A 15,685-nucleotide genomic window follows, 5' to 3' on the forward strand; every position below is an offset into this window, starting at 1 on the left:
TGCACTTTGCATGTTCGTTAACCTGCGCTGGCCCACAATCCACAGGGGGTTCATTATCCGGGAGGATGGCCCTCCACGGTACGTCTCTGACCCAGTCCTTGACCTGGCCCACGTCGACGTTGCATCTCACTCTCATTAGTAACAGCTAGGCGAGTGAGGCAGCCGAGCCACGAGCCCAGTGCTACAATACAATCCACTGTTATTGATCAGCCTTTGTATTATGCTGTGGTCGCCCCGAGGCAGTGTGCAATTAAAAAGCAAAAGCTGTGAAACCATACACACAGCGTGACATAATGAATGCATGCTAATTATTTAATTTGAGAGTAGGAAAGAAACTCTGTGCCCTCTCAGACAGTGGTGTTGAGGAGAGAGTGAAAACAAACAAAGTACAGATGTAGGATCTTAATTTGATCACTCTTTTGTTGCTGAGAATCTTCCTGTGCTGCAGAGAATACAGATGAGCTTTGTGATATACATTTTTAAAAATGAGTTACAATTCATATACTGAAATCAGTTCATTGGAATAAATTTAACATGACTGGGCAGGGGCCCAGTCATGGGTGGGCCTGGAAGGGCATAGGCCCACCCACTTGGGAGCCAGGCCTACCCACTGGGGAGCCAGGCACAGCCAATCAGAATTAGTTTTTCTCCACTAAGGGGCTTTATTACAGATTTAAATACGCCTCAGTTTCATCAGCTGTCCAGGTGGCTGGTCTCCGACGATTCCGCAGGGAAACAGGCCGGATGTGGAGGTCAGGGGCTGGTGTGGTTACACGTGGTCTGTGGTTGTGAGGCCGGTTGGACGTACTGCCAAATTCTCTAAAATTATGTTGGAGGTGGCTTATGGTAGAGAAATGAACATTCAATTATCTGGCAACACCTCTGTTGGACATTCATGCAGTCAGCATGCCAAATGCCACTTCCTTAAAACTTGAGACATCTGTGGCATTGTGTTGTGTGAAACAACTGCACATTTTAGAGTGTCCTTTTATTATCCCCAGCACAAGGTGCACCTGTGTAATGATCATGCTGTTTAATCAGCTTCTTGATATGTCACACCTGTCAGGTGGATGGATTATCTTGGCAGATGAGAAATACTCACTAACAGGGATGTAAACAAATTTGTGCACATTTCTGGCATCTTTTATTTCAGTTCATGAAACAGGAGACTAACACTTTACATGTTACGTTTATATTTTTATTCAGTATATATTAACAGTATTGCACTTTTCATGTAGCTTACGTTTGTCCAGCTCACCACTGATCAAGCAACATTAAGGACTAAACAGTCAAATCCTGGCGCTGCAGGATTATTTTTTCTACAACGATACTGGTCAAATTAAGATCCTATATACAGTGTCTTGCGAAAGTATTCGGCCCCCTTGAACTTTGCGACCTTTTGCCACATTTCAGGCTTCAAACATAAAGATATAAAACTGTATTTTTTTGTGAAGAATCAACAACAAGTGGGACACAATCATGAAGTGGATCGACATTTATTGGATATTTCAAACTTTTTTAACAAATCAAAAACTGAAAAATTGGGCGTGCAAAATTATTCAGCCCCCTTAAGTTAATACTTTGTAGCACCACCTTTTGCTGCGATTACAGCTGTAAGTCGCTTGGGGTATGTCTCTATCAGTTTTGCACATCGAGAGACTGAAATTCCTCCTTGCAAAACAGCTCAAGCTCAGTGAGGTTGGATGGAGAGCATTTGTGAACAGCAGGTTTTAGTTCTTTCCACAGATTCTCGATTGGATTCAGGTCTGGACTTTGACTTGGCCATTCTAACACCTGGATATGTTTATTTTTGAATTATTTTTGAATTTTTGATTCCATTGTAGATTTTGCTTTATGTTTTGGATCATTGTCTTGTTGGAAGACAAATCTCCGTCCCAGTCTCAGGGTCTTTTGCAGACTCCATCAGGTTTTCTTCCAGAATGGTCCTGTATTTGGCTCCATCCATCTTCCCATCAATTTTAACCATCTTCCCTGTCCCTGCTGAAGAAAAGCAGGCCCAAACCATGATGTATCCACCACCATGTTTGACAGTGGGGATGGTGTGTTCAGGGTGATGAGCTGTGTTGCTTTTACGCCAAACATAACGTTTTGCATTGTTGCCAAAAAGTTAAATTTTGGTTTCATCTGACCAGAGCACGTTCTTCCACATGTTTGGTGTGTCTCCCAGGTGGCTTGTGGCAAACTTTAAACGACACTTTTTATGGATATCTTTAAGAAATGTTTTTCTTCTTGCCACTCTTCCATAAAGGCCAGATTTGTGCAATATACGACTGATTGTTGTCCTATGGACAGAGTCTCCCACCTCAGCTGTAGATCTCTGCAGTTCATCCAGAGTGATCATGGGCTTCTTGGCTGCATCTCTTTTCAGTCTTCTCCTTGTATGAGCTGAAAGTTTAGAGGGACGGCCAGGTCTTGGTAGATTTGCAGTGGTCTGATACTCCTTCCATTTCAATATTATCGCTTGCACAGTGCTCCTTGGGATGTTTAAAGCTTGGGAAATCTTTTTGTATCCAAATCCGGCTTTAAACTTCTTCACAACAGTATCTCGGACCTGCCTGGTGTGTTCCTTGTTCTTCATGATGCTCTCTGTGCTTTTAACGGACCTCTGAGACTATCACAGTGCAGGTGCATTTATACGGAGACTTGATTACACACAGGTGGATTGTATTTATCATCATTAGTCATTTAGGTCAACATTGGATCATTCAGAGATCCTCACTGAACTTCTGGAGAGAGTTTGCTGCACTGAAAGTAAAGGGGCTGAATAATTTTGCACGCCCAATTTTTCAGTTTTTGATTTGTTAAAAAAGTTTGAAATATCCAATAAATGTATTTCCACATTTCAGGATTGTGTCCCACTTGTTGTTGATTCTTCACAACAAAAATACAGTTTTATATCTTTATGTTTGAAGCCTGTCAACCAAACTGTCTATCAAAGAGGTTCTGAAGGGCAAAGGCACTGCAGAATTGTGAATATTCAGAGGTTCAGAGATTGGGAGAGAATTAGATGACCAGGTGCTGTTGGGAATAGTCCAACGCACAAAACACACTGCATTAACAAGTATGTTCGTTTAAGAGAGTAGGGAAAGTTTTCCAGCTGTAAAATGAAAAACAGAGAGAATGGAAGCATGAGCAAGTTATGAGAGGCCTTCCCCGGATACCAAGCTAACTAGTACTGTACCTCCTTGCATACATTCGTGCTAGAGGTTGCTGTTGGCAGGAGCTTTAGGAGGACAGGCTCATTGTACAGACTGGAATGGAATATATGGGATGGTATCAAACACATCAAACATATGGAAATCAATGTTTGACTCCGTTCCATTGATTCCATTACAGTCTTTACAATGAGCCTGCCCTCCAATAGCTCCTCCCACCATTCTCCTCTGCTTCCTGCCTATCTATTTTTTTTAACCTTTATTTAACGAGGCAAGTCAGTTAAGAAAAAATCTTATTTACAATGAGCTTCCGGATGACGCTGGGCCAATTGGATGGTATATGCCAGGATCAGTTCATGGAGATTGGCTACCTTAATGGCGGTCAGGATTCACAATCCTACCTAACTACCTACCTAACTACCTACTTGTCTTTTCACATGTCTGCTCATCCATCCGTATGTCATAGAATTTGTATTCTAACATGTTTCACCAAGGCTGTGTTTTGCTGATAAAGGAAGGTGGGAACCATGCAGATGACCAACCGCCACATGTTTTCTCACTTAAACTCTCTAGATTTCTCTGGCTTTCATCTACACCCCTCCCTCCCATTCTCCTTGTTCCCTCGCTCCCCTACGCCCTACCGAAAGAAAAACGACTTTCTAACCACTTCTAATGGAAAATGCAGCTGTTTGCAAGTTTTCTCTGTGAGAGAGCATGGAAATGGTTTCTGAGGCACGTTCCATCAGACGAGAGCACTGTACAAGAGGGTGGAGAGAGCGGGGGGAGAGGAGAGGGTTGAAGGAATGTATACAAGGGCACAGACCTGCGGTTGGCCATGGGGTTGTGAGTCAATGACCAGAAACATGACTCTTCTCACATAGAATGGGGGAGTGTATCAACCCCAAATTTTGCTGGACACAAAATAATAGGATCATGTTCAAGAGGTGTGTACATGAAAATTCAAATCAGACAATATATAACAATATAACACTAATCAGGATTTGTGTCAAAGTTAACACAATAGGGGTCAAGTTGCTTGAAGAAAAAGTGAATTGAGTGAAATTAATTCGAGCTAAAAACCCTTTATTGTGGTGAAGTCAGCTGCTAGTCTGGGAATGCATGCTCCCCCCAAGCAGTACTGCCACAGAAACTGAGAGAACATTTCGTTTTTGTTCCACGTGGTGATTAACAATCGGTTTTCATGTTATTTATCCAAGGCCATACAAGTTCATAACAACAAAACCACTGATCTGAAGAACTGTGAACTTGGTGGGTATGATCTGGTTATACGGCCTACACAGAAATGAACAGCTTCACCTTCTCTGGTTATAGATACAAAAACCATTTCATACCATTTATACAACATAGTTCCCCTCTCTTTCTTTTCTTATCTCAAAATATAAGTTTGAAACACTTTGTGGGTGTCAGAATGATCATTGCAACCGTGGCGAAGTGATTAAACTTGGACGTGCTTCTTTGATGATTGATGCAATATGGCCCACATATGTGTTCTTGCACTCTGGTAATTACAACACTTTGAAAGCCGTGGAATTTGCCTTTTGATGTGCGTCCGTCTGCGCCGACTTTGAAGAGTCCAACTGAAGGCCATCTGGGTTTGAAAAGAAAGACGTTTGTCAGGAAAAGAAAGGGGGAAAAAAGCCACCCAGTGACATTCATGTCTGAAAACGCAGTGCAACAAGTCGTTTGAACAGAGCCAAGAGTTCTCGGCTCTTGACTTTGGAGAGAGCTGTGACGTGTCCAGCATTTACATGACGTAGAGGACCATATGGTGGTTTTTAAGACTCATGGGTAGTTTGAGGCGGCTAGAGGGAGGTTTTCATATGGGTTATATGGAGCGTGGAGGTTTAAAGGGGTCAGCACATGGTTGGAACATGAGTAGTATGTCCATGCGGAAATGGTAGGGCCGTTTCCCTCCCTATAACCACATAAATGCGTGATGTGGTTGTAGTACACAGAAGTCTGGATGAAGCAGGATACCTAGTCAGCTGTAGAACTGAATGCATTCAAATGAAATGTTTGTTCCGCATTTAACCCAACCCCTCTGATTCAGAGAGGTGCAGTGGGCTGCCTTAATCAACATCATCAGCACCCAGGGAACAGTGGGTTAAACTACCTTGCTCAGGGGCAGAACAACAGATTTTTACCTTGTCAGCTTGGGGATTCGATCCAGCAATCTTTTGGTTACTGGCCCAACGCTTCTACCCACCAGGCTACAGTTGAGGGATGTCACATTAAGCCAAGAGTGGATGTCTTCCCACTTGATTTTAGTAGGGAGTAGGAAGGCCATTGATCAAACGTCTATTAGCAGTACTTTTCAGCCTTTATTGTACAAAGGAACAGCATGACCAAATGCTTTCAGAACTGAGTGGTGTTGTGGTGTCTGCTAGCTAACCGAGGGGGCATATCAAAGTCAATAGTGCTGGGCAATGGAGGGAGGTTGGAAAACAGTTTCATTCACACGGGGTACATAACCTAGAATAATTTTAGGATATAACAGTAGGGGTGGAAAGGAACAAGTAATACAAGAAAAGGATCTCCTCAGGGAAATAATCAGACAATCCTGCCACCAAACTGTGCATGTTTTCTCCCCAGCTACCTGCTCCATTGTGGACATGATTAGTTTAACTCCAGCGAAGCAAGTTCCACCCACTACCATGGAAAGTAATGCTGTTTTTTATGTAGGGAGTAATTTGTCCACCTGCACTTCTGAACACCAGGTTTGGTAACAATTACTAGCCCCAGGAGAGAAAACATTACAGAGCCATTACAATAATGATAGTAATTCAAGCCAGGATTGATGTAGGGCTCTGCAGGCTTTCTCTCTACCTCTGTCCCTCCACCTCTCTCTCTTTCTTTCTCTCTCCCTCTTGTCCGTTCACTTTCTCTCTACCTCTGTCCCTCCACCTCTCTCTCTTTCTTTCTCTCTCCCTCTTGTCCGTTCACCTTCTCTCTACCTCTGTCCCTCCACCTCTCTCTCTTTCTTTCTCTCTCCCTCTTGTCCGTTCACTTTCTCTCTACCTCTGTCCCTCCACCTCTCTCTCTTTCTTTCTCTCTCCCTCTTGTCCGTTCACTTTCTCTCTACCTCCGTCCATCCACCTCTCTCTTTCTTTCTCTCTCCCTCTTGTCCGTTCACCTTCTCTCTACCTCCGTCCCTCCACCTCTCTCTCTTTCTTTCTCTCTCCCTCTTGTCCGTTCACTTTCTCTCTACCTCCGTCCCTCCACCTCTCTCTTTCTTTCTCTCTCCCTCTTGTCCGTTCACCTTCTCTCTACCTCCGTCCCTCCACTTCTCTCTCTTTCTTTCTCTCTCCCTCTTGTCCGTTCACCTTCTCTCTACCTCCGTCCCTCCACCCCTCTCTCTTTCTTTCTCTCTCCCTCTTGTCCGTTCACTTTCTCTCTCCCTCCCGTCCACTTTAATTCCTTTGTCTGTGTTCACTTTAATGTCTCCCAATACTTCTCACTCACTGTGAACACACACATTGGCATCTGAAATAGGACAGTTTAGCCCCACTAAAAAGCTAACTGAGGCCTTTGACTGAAGTGAATTAGTCTGAATGTAGAATTGGAATCCCCCTAGATTCAAGGCAGGGATCAAATGTTATTTTACATGTGCATTGAGTTTTCCAGCAGGGGGCACAAGGCAGCAGAGACAGAGAGCTGCTGGACTCATTCTGCCATCACCACCACCATCTTTTATAATCATCTTATTTATGTTTCAGAAAGCTAGCAGTGCCAGGACATTATCTAACCCACTGATGGAGCTACCACAGTGCTTGCTGCCGCTGCTTTTCCACCCTTCGCTGGTCTGGAAAACATTAGAAAATCTTTGTTATGAAAAGAGTGTGATGCTCACCAAAATTAACTGCACGTTTGAGCTCCTCTGCCTCAGTCTTCATGTTGTAGAGAGTCTTGAAGAAGAAAAAGAAAAAAAGCTATATTTCCATTTGTATCGTACTAAATTGATGTGGGGGGGAGGGGGTATTGTATACAAGACTTTGGCACCATACCCAGAAAGTAAACTCATGGAGAGGAGGGTTGTGTAACTTAATAAACATTTATTGCAATATTCTGCTGGGTGGGCTTGGAGATGTACATTTCAGAAGATGTCTAAAGGGGCTTAAATTTACTTCTCCATCACTTCGGAGTGAGAGAGAGCCGTCACCTACAAAAAGACCCTGGCTAAGGTAGACCGATCCATCAACGGAGAGCACCTCTGGACAAATCCACCTGATATGGAAACTCTTCATCTATCAACTGGAGTTGGTGTTATATCTTAAACCGAACCAACAGACTGCAAGCCAAATAGCACACTATTCCCTATTTAGTGCACTACGTTTGACCAGGATCCATAGCCCTCTGGTCCCAGGGTCCTTGTGAAAAGTAGTGCACGACATAGGGAATAGGGTGCCATTTGGGATGTACAGGTCTGGGCAGGGAAAGTGGGAAATCCCCCTCTCTCTGTCTCCACTGTGGGCCTTGTTGCTACTCAAGTCCAGTGTCATAATTCAGTGCTGTAACCCAAAACCAAACAATAAATATTAGACAGTTTAGTTGCTTTAAAAGCAGCAGTGTTTCTACAACAGTGCACGCCCGAACATGCTCGCTTTATGGCGATGTGGAGGCTTTTTCTATTGTCAACCACCAGCCTCAAAACATACTGTAGCCTACTATACACAACCCAAATGAGGTTTCACACACAGGCTCTTACATAACCTTATTGCAAGTTCTCCAACAGCACAGATCTGTACTTTTACATATACAGCTGAAGTCTGAAGTTTACATACACTTAGGTTGGAGTCATTAAAACTCGTTTTTCAACCTCTCCACACATTTCTTGTAAACAAACTATAGTTTAGGCAAGTCGGTTAGGACATCTACTTTGTGCATGACACAAGTCATTTTTCCAACAATTGTTTCCAGACAGATTATTTCACTTATAATTCACTGTATCACAATTCCAGTGGGTCAGAATTTTACATACACTAAGTTGACTGTGCCTTTAAACAGCTTGGAATATTCCAGAAAATGATGTCATGGCTTTTAGAAGCTTCTGATAGGCTAATTGACATAATTTGAGTCAATTGGAGGTGTACTTGTGGATGTATTTCAAGGCCTACCTTCAAACTCAGAGCCTCTTTGCTTGACATCATGAGAAAATCAAAATAAATCAGCCAAGACCTCAGAAAAAAAATTGTAGATGTCCACAAGTCTGGTTCATCCTTGGGAGCAATTTCCAAACCCCTGAAGGTACCACGTTCATCTGTACAAACAATCGTATGCAAGTATAAACACCATGGGACCAATCAGCCGTCATACCGCTCAGGAAGTATCTATATCCACAGTAAAACAAGTCCTATATCAACATAACCTGAAAGGCCGATCAGCAAGGAAGAAGCCACTGCTCCAAAACCACCATAAAAAAGCCAGCCTGCGGTTTGCAACTGCACATGGGGACAAAGACCATACTTTTTGGAGAAATGTCCTCTGGTCTGATGAAACGAAAATAGAACTGTTTGGCTATAATGACCATCGTTATGTTTGGAGGGAAAAGGGGGAGGCTTGCAAGCTGAAGAACACCATCCCAACCGTGAAGCACGGGGGTGGCAGCATCATGTCGTGGGGGTGCTTTGCTGCAGGAGGGACTGGTGCACTTCACAAAATAGATGGCATCACGAGGGAGGAAAATGATGTGGATATATTGAAGCAACATCTCAAGACATCAGTCAGGAAGTTAAAGCTTGGTTGCGAATGGGTCTTCCGACCCTAAGCATACTTCCAAAGTTGTGGCAAAATGGCTTAAGGACAACAAAGTCAAGGTGTTGGAGTGGCCATCACAAAGCTCTGACCTCAATCCCATAGAAAATTTGTGGGCATAACTGAAAAAGTGTGTATGAGCAAGGAGGCCTATAAACCTGACTCAGTTACACCAGCTCTGTCAGGAGGAATGGGCCAAAATTCACCCAACTTATTGTGGGAATCTTGTGGAAGGCTACCTGAAACGTTTGATCCAAGTTAAACAATTCAAAGGCAATGCTACCAAATACTAATTAAGTGTATGTATGTAAACTTCTGACCCACTGGGAATGTGATGAAAGAAATTAAAGCTGAAGTATATAATTCTCTCTACTATTATTCTGACATTTCACATTCTTCAAATAAAGTGGTGATCCTAATTGACCTAAAACAGGGAATTTTTACTTGGATTAAATGTCAGGAATTGTGAAAAACGGATTTGCAATGTTTTTGGCTCTGTATGTAAACTTCCGACTTCAACTGTAAGATTTTATCAGTTCAATAGTCTTAAGGCACATGGTATATGTGAAGTATGTACATTTTCTATATTGACTGCACATATCATGATTAGCCTGGAAAACACACAAGTTATGTGTTTCAAATAGCTTTTTTTGAGGGCAGCGGTGCATCAGGACTCCCCAGACAGCACCAGTAGAGCACGAGGCAAACAAATACACCATGGAGCCAAGAGTGGATTCTTTGCATGTTAACAAGGGATCGAACAGATCGTTTCCATTAATCCCTGGCAAAACCCAGGAAAAGATGAGATAATTGCCTTAACATACTAGCCAAGACTTGAGCTCAACATTTCTGCAGAGCTCCCTGATGTTCCACAGATAAACTTGTGGAGCTGAATACCTATAATACTGTGTATGGAAATATAGAAGTACTCCCTATAATGTAACGTCTCTGGCACATTCAGGTAATCTCCATAGCACAGTACTGGCTAGCTATCTTCCCCACACTGTATGTAGCCATATTAGTCATTTGGAGTATTCTAAAACAGCAGCCATTTGGTGGCTTTGTCTCTCAGTGGATTGGTGGATTGGTTACCATGGTAAAAGACCAACCCAAACACCCCCGCTTCTCTAAACCTCTTCCCCTGTTTGTTTTCTGTCATCAGATCTGGTTTCTATATAGAGCACTTAAAATCAATGGAGTCATTTTGTTTTGGGGGGGTCGATGTCTGTGTGCTCTCCTTCTGCCTTCCTACCCCTTCCTCTCCCTTATCCCTCCTCTCATTCAGGTGTTGTTTGAGCTGATGACAGGGGGCTTGGCTTCACATTTACAGCCCTTTGGTATTTGCTTGCTCCTAGTCAACAAAAGGGCCTCTTCCATCCATTTATGGAGTAGCATCACTCACACCTTTTCAAAGTACATCCATTGACTTGTCCCATTGCAATGCGGTAGGTAGACTCCCAATGGATATGTCATGTCATTGCTTGACAAAGACTCATCTGCACCTCGATTCCAGGACAGCATCTTCAATGTCTTTAAAGGAAAGCTCTCTTTATTTAAGAAATGAAGCAAATAAGTGAAAGAGGTCAGGTCTTTGCCCATTTTTGCAGGGTGTTTGTTTTGAACAGTTGTGTGTGCGTATGGTGAGGTTCTCCTGAGTTATTGTGTCAGCGTGTTTGACCCTGGAGTGTCTGAAGTGGCGGTGCTCCAACAGGTCAAGGGTCAGATCAATCAGGTGGTGCCTCGGTGTGAGAGTGTCACCGTCGCCTACATGATCCGACACTGTGTGACACCTCGAGTTTTGCTCCATTTAACCGGTCAGTTACTCTAAGAATGTACGACTTAATAACCCCCCCTCGACCTCTCTGTGAGCAAATCTCCTATTGGCATTGATGTACGATACCATCTCAATTTCGAGCAGGTGCCTCAAGTTAGCATTCATCTTTAGGTTCCTTGTAATTGTAAATAAATTCTGAAATTCTTAAATCGGATGAAATTAACATGGCATTCACTTCAACAACGCAGACCCAGCCATGTTATTCGCTTCACTGTGGATAGATTGGGGGGGGGGGTATTTTACATGGAATAGCCTTGGGGTCAAGCCAATCAGGCCCTCCTCACGAGTGAATGACCCTCTCTCCATCGTCAAGCGTGCAAGGCAGATCCCCTATGGATAAGAGAATTGGCCCTCTGGCCAGTCACACATTTTTAAGGGGGGTACTAGCCACATGATATTAGAACTTTCATGTGGCTGGTGAAAGCACCACAAAAGGGCAATGTTCGTGCATATTTTAGTTTATTCCCCAAATTTGCTGTTTTCTACAGCTTTAATACGGAACATTGTAACACTGAATCTATTGTTTTAATATGAAGTTGTAATAAGAAGGCGGTGGAAGAACTATCAGTGCCTAGGGGCATCTTCTATCTACAGAGACTATGGGGCACCTTTGATTGATTGATGTTTGTGCCGGTGGCCTCCAAGGTCCTTCACTAAGTGAAGTAAGCCATGAAGTGTGGGTTTGTGTCAATGACCGATAATGTCATAGTTGCCAAGGTCAAAGCATGATACAGTGATAAAGTTTGTAAGTTAACCTTATGCTTCCTTTAAATCTACAAACACCGGTCCCACTCTCCATCTTGCAATATGAGTTTCTTCACATCAAAATGAATTTTAACAATAATTTTAACACAGAATTTCTACTTTTCACACAGCTTATTTTGAAACAGAGTTTCAAGAGGGATCAGAGAAGCCCAAACAAATGAATATCATAATGATAGCCTGCCAATTACAGTGCCCACTGGGCACAAAGAGCATTGTTTGCTCCCCGCAGTGGCTCTTTGCATACAGTACAGTGAAAGAATGCAAAGAGGCTGGACCGTCGATCGTGTTAACAGAACGAGCGGAAACCACCTGGAGTTCAATTAAACAGGCAAGGTCACCTTTCTTTAAAAAAAAAATCTCTCTCTCCGCTCACAAAAGATGCCCCGAAGACGTACACTTAAACAGTCTGGGTTTATCCAGGGCTATAATTTCAGTCAGGCTTAACACAGACAACATTTAGCTCTTTATTGGCCATTTGTTAAGGGATTATTTATGGAGTGTTTGACACCACCAATATTGTAACGCTATGTTTAGATCCATTAGCTACTGTTATTTAATTGATACACTAACTGTTCTATTATTGTCTTTACTATGATAATGACTATCCTTTTCCGACAAAACAAAGTAACGAATCCTTCTTTTGTTAATCAAGGGGAAGGGAATTAATCAAACGGTTGACTCTGACAACACAAATAAATGGACTGAAACGTACTACTTATGAAACAAGAAAGGACGCCTCGCAGTCAGCTTTCAAAGCAGCTTTAAACCAAAACAAAAACCTTAATAGGGTCTGAGGTAACCCTGGTGCAGACGAGACTGATGGTCTCTAGTGGGTTGCTGTCACCATCACCTCCATAAATCCTGACACTTAGCCTCTCGTCGCTGTACTCCCCCATTCTTCTCTCACCCCTATCCCTCACTACACTACTCCCCACGTCCACTACACTCAGAGCAAAATGTCACAAACCCCTATTACACGGTCAGGAAATGGAGAATGAAAGGGGGCACACCACTATGAGTTAGTTAGACTATATTTCACCTTCAGGGTTTGTGTCAACTATAATGGGGGCATGTAACTGTACACTAAAGCACAGAAAGTTTAAATGGTGATGAATAAGACACATCTTGGTTTAATTGATGGGGAGAACTGGAATTCAAATCCATCTAGAGTTTGAAGGTCTGAAGAAAAGATGTTTTACTGCATTTTAGTCTAATTAACAGTAGATTAGTTGTGTAGACAGTACAGTGTTAGTCACTATTCTTGTATTTGTGTCTGCATAGCAAGATGTCTTCTCCCCTGGGTTATAAACATAACATCCTCTGGGACCCTGTCCTAATCCACCATTATCAGTGTGAAATGCAATGGGTTGGGAGTAGTGAGTAGTGTGGCTTTGAGGCTATGGTGAGACAGCATCTTCTTCAAGGGACTGATTCATGGCCTTGGCCGTCGTCTCAGCCATTATGGCTTTTTTTTTAATGGGGTGGGGGTGTTAGCTAACACCATCCATGGAGGCTTAGGCAGTCTGGCTGGTTCAGCCATCATCGTTTTGTGTGGAATTAGTCACAGTGGAGACTGCATTGGAGACAAGGGACTTTAAGACCGTAGCCTCCATGGTGAAAATAACCCAGTGTGAGAGAAAGAGAAAGCCGGCTGTGGGCGTTGTTTCCTTCCTTTATGGTTCCTTCAGGTTTTCACCTGTGCTGACATGGCTGGGAGTTTACAATTGTCCCGAAAGAGTTATAAAGCAACCTGGCAGAAATTCCAGACTTTTTTCTTCAAATAGTTTTTACGGGAAGGGTGGGGTGGGGGGCTTAGTTATTGTTGAACATTTGTCAGACAGCCAGTTGCCTATGCAGGGCCAACTAGTGATTTATTACAACATCTGCAAGACAAAAATGCTTGTATCTGCTTTTAATCATATGAGCCCCTATGGTTCGATGGGAGAGCCAAAGGAGAGCTTTTTAGTGGCGGAGAGGGTGGGATTCACTGATGGTTAACTTAAAGAGACGTTCCGGAACTTTGGCGACTTACGGAAGTATTTTTTAAACCTTCCGCTTTGGGCTCGATTTGTCAATATGTAGTTCATACATGCATAATCTATGAGCATTATAACAGTCTTACAGTGACGACGCATCATTCAGGACAGGTGGGGCAAAAACTAAAAATAATAAATGAGTTAATAAAGCCGCATACAAACATGGTCTTTTTTTGCCTTCTTGAGTAAGGCAGCTCCAAAATGCAGGTGTTTCAGCCCAGCTCAGTGCTTTCTGTGGTGCTGGGCCAGAGGAAAATACGGAGCGTATGGGTTGGTAATGTTCTCTAGTTACGCCGTGATTGACTCAGTGTTCTGTCACTCATGGGGACACTATGTCACTGCAAAATCTACAAGTAGAGCTCAAAAATTCAGGCCCCTTGGGTGCTGCCACAGACTTACATTAGAAGTGCTCATCCAAGAAGGCTCAAGGTCATTGGTCAGAGATAAAATCACGTTATATCTAACTTAGGTTTGATTGGACTGAGCATGACGACATCATACTTTCAAAATCTTAGCAAGCAAGCTAGACAAGAAGTTGTCAAGAAGCAGTGCGGCTTGGCTCTCGACCTTCTGCTGGGGAATTGCAGTGATGAGACAAAATCGTAACTACCAATTGGATATCACGAAAAAGGGGGTAACGCTATGGGCCAGAAAAGTTTGAATAGATTGGCTGTCTATCCAGCATGACTTATTCTGTGTTCAAAACAACTGGAAACTCAGATCTAGGAAATCTCAGACTACAGTGAGTTCAAAATAGGGAAAATAATTTTGAACGGTCATCCAACTCTGAATTCCAAGTCGGGATTTCAGGCCTATTTCTAGAGCCCACAAGAAGGACAGCTGCGCCACCTTCCTGTTTAAGTGAGCACAGCACAACAAGGTGAATCTAAAAATGCATTGTATGCTGCTGCATAATTGACCAAGTCAAATTGTATTTGTCAAATGCGCCTAATACAACAGTGAAATACTTACTTACAAGCCCTTAACCAACAATGCAGTTTTAGGAAAATATAACAAAGTAAATATTTACTAAATAAACTAAAGTTAAAAAAAGTTATTAAAAAAAGTTACACAATAAAATAACAATAATGAGGCTATATACAGGTGGTACTGGTACCGAGTATATGTGCGGCATACAGGTTAGTCGAGGTCATTTGTACATGTAGGTAGGAGTAAAGTGACTATGCATAGATAATAAACAGCGAATAGCAGCAGTGTAAAAACAAAGGGAGGGGGCTTTTGGACCTAGACTTGGCGCTCCGGTACCGCTTGCCGTGCGGTAGCGGAGAGAACAGTCAAAGTCTTTGGTCAGGAGGTATCTCTCACTGGCCACTACTCCAGTGTTATCAGCCAACTCTCAAGATGCTACAGCTAGCTCCCGCTTGTGGAAGATCTACATTTTATCATGCGGTTAATGACAATCAGCCAAAAACCGAGAACGTCCTTCAGGCAAAATCAGCAGTGGGTTTGAGTTACTTGAGAAGGGTAAACTGTGACTGCATGACCAAACTTGCAAACAAAGTCAAATTTGCGTTGGTTTAGGGGTAGTACTGTTGCTGAGAAATTACATGATGCGTGGTAGAAGCAAGCGCTCATCAGTTTGTTTTCAAGTTGTCTGGAAGGGCTTGAAAGAATATCCACTGACCAGTGAATGTATGACCTCACCATGTTCAGAAGCAGATAAAGGAAAAAACATTTTGTGAGAGAATATTTATTAAAAATTATAATTACTCATGTCATTGAATAAACATGATTTTCTCTATGCACGGTCTGAACACTTCTCACCGACAGAGTTTGAAAACTGAACATAGGGATGTTGAGGTAGATAGTAAGAGTTAGGCTCCATTCCCCCAGCAGATTTTCTGAGCTTCACAACAAAATAATACAATTTCAGCGAGCCGCCCGTGGCCATTTAACATCATAAACATCTGTATTCATGTTGCCACATCTGGCAACAATGAAGACAAATTAGCTACGAATTTCAGAGTGTCTGGCAATGAGATAAGGCTCTGGCACGCTAAATTCATTTTCTGGGCTCATTCACAGGGGTGGGGAGTCCAATGCTGGCCTAAGGAACTGATCCCAAGATCAGTGTTCGATTG

The sequence above is a fragment of the Oncorhynchus keta genome, chromosome 13, assembly GCF_023373465.1.
Source record: "Oncorhynchus keta strain PuntledgeMale-10-30-2019 chromosome 13, Oket_V2, whole genome shotgun sequence".
Classification (NCBI taxonomy): Eukaryota; Metazoa; Chordata; class Actinopteri; order Salmoniformes; family Salmonidae; genus Oncorhynchus; species Oncorhynchus keta.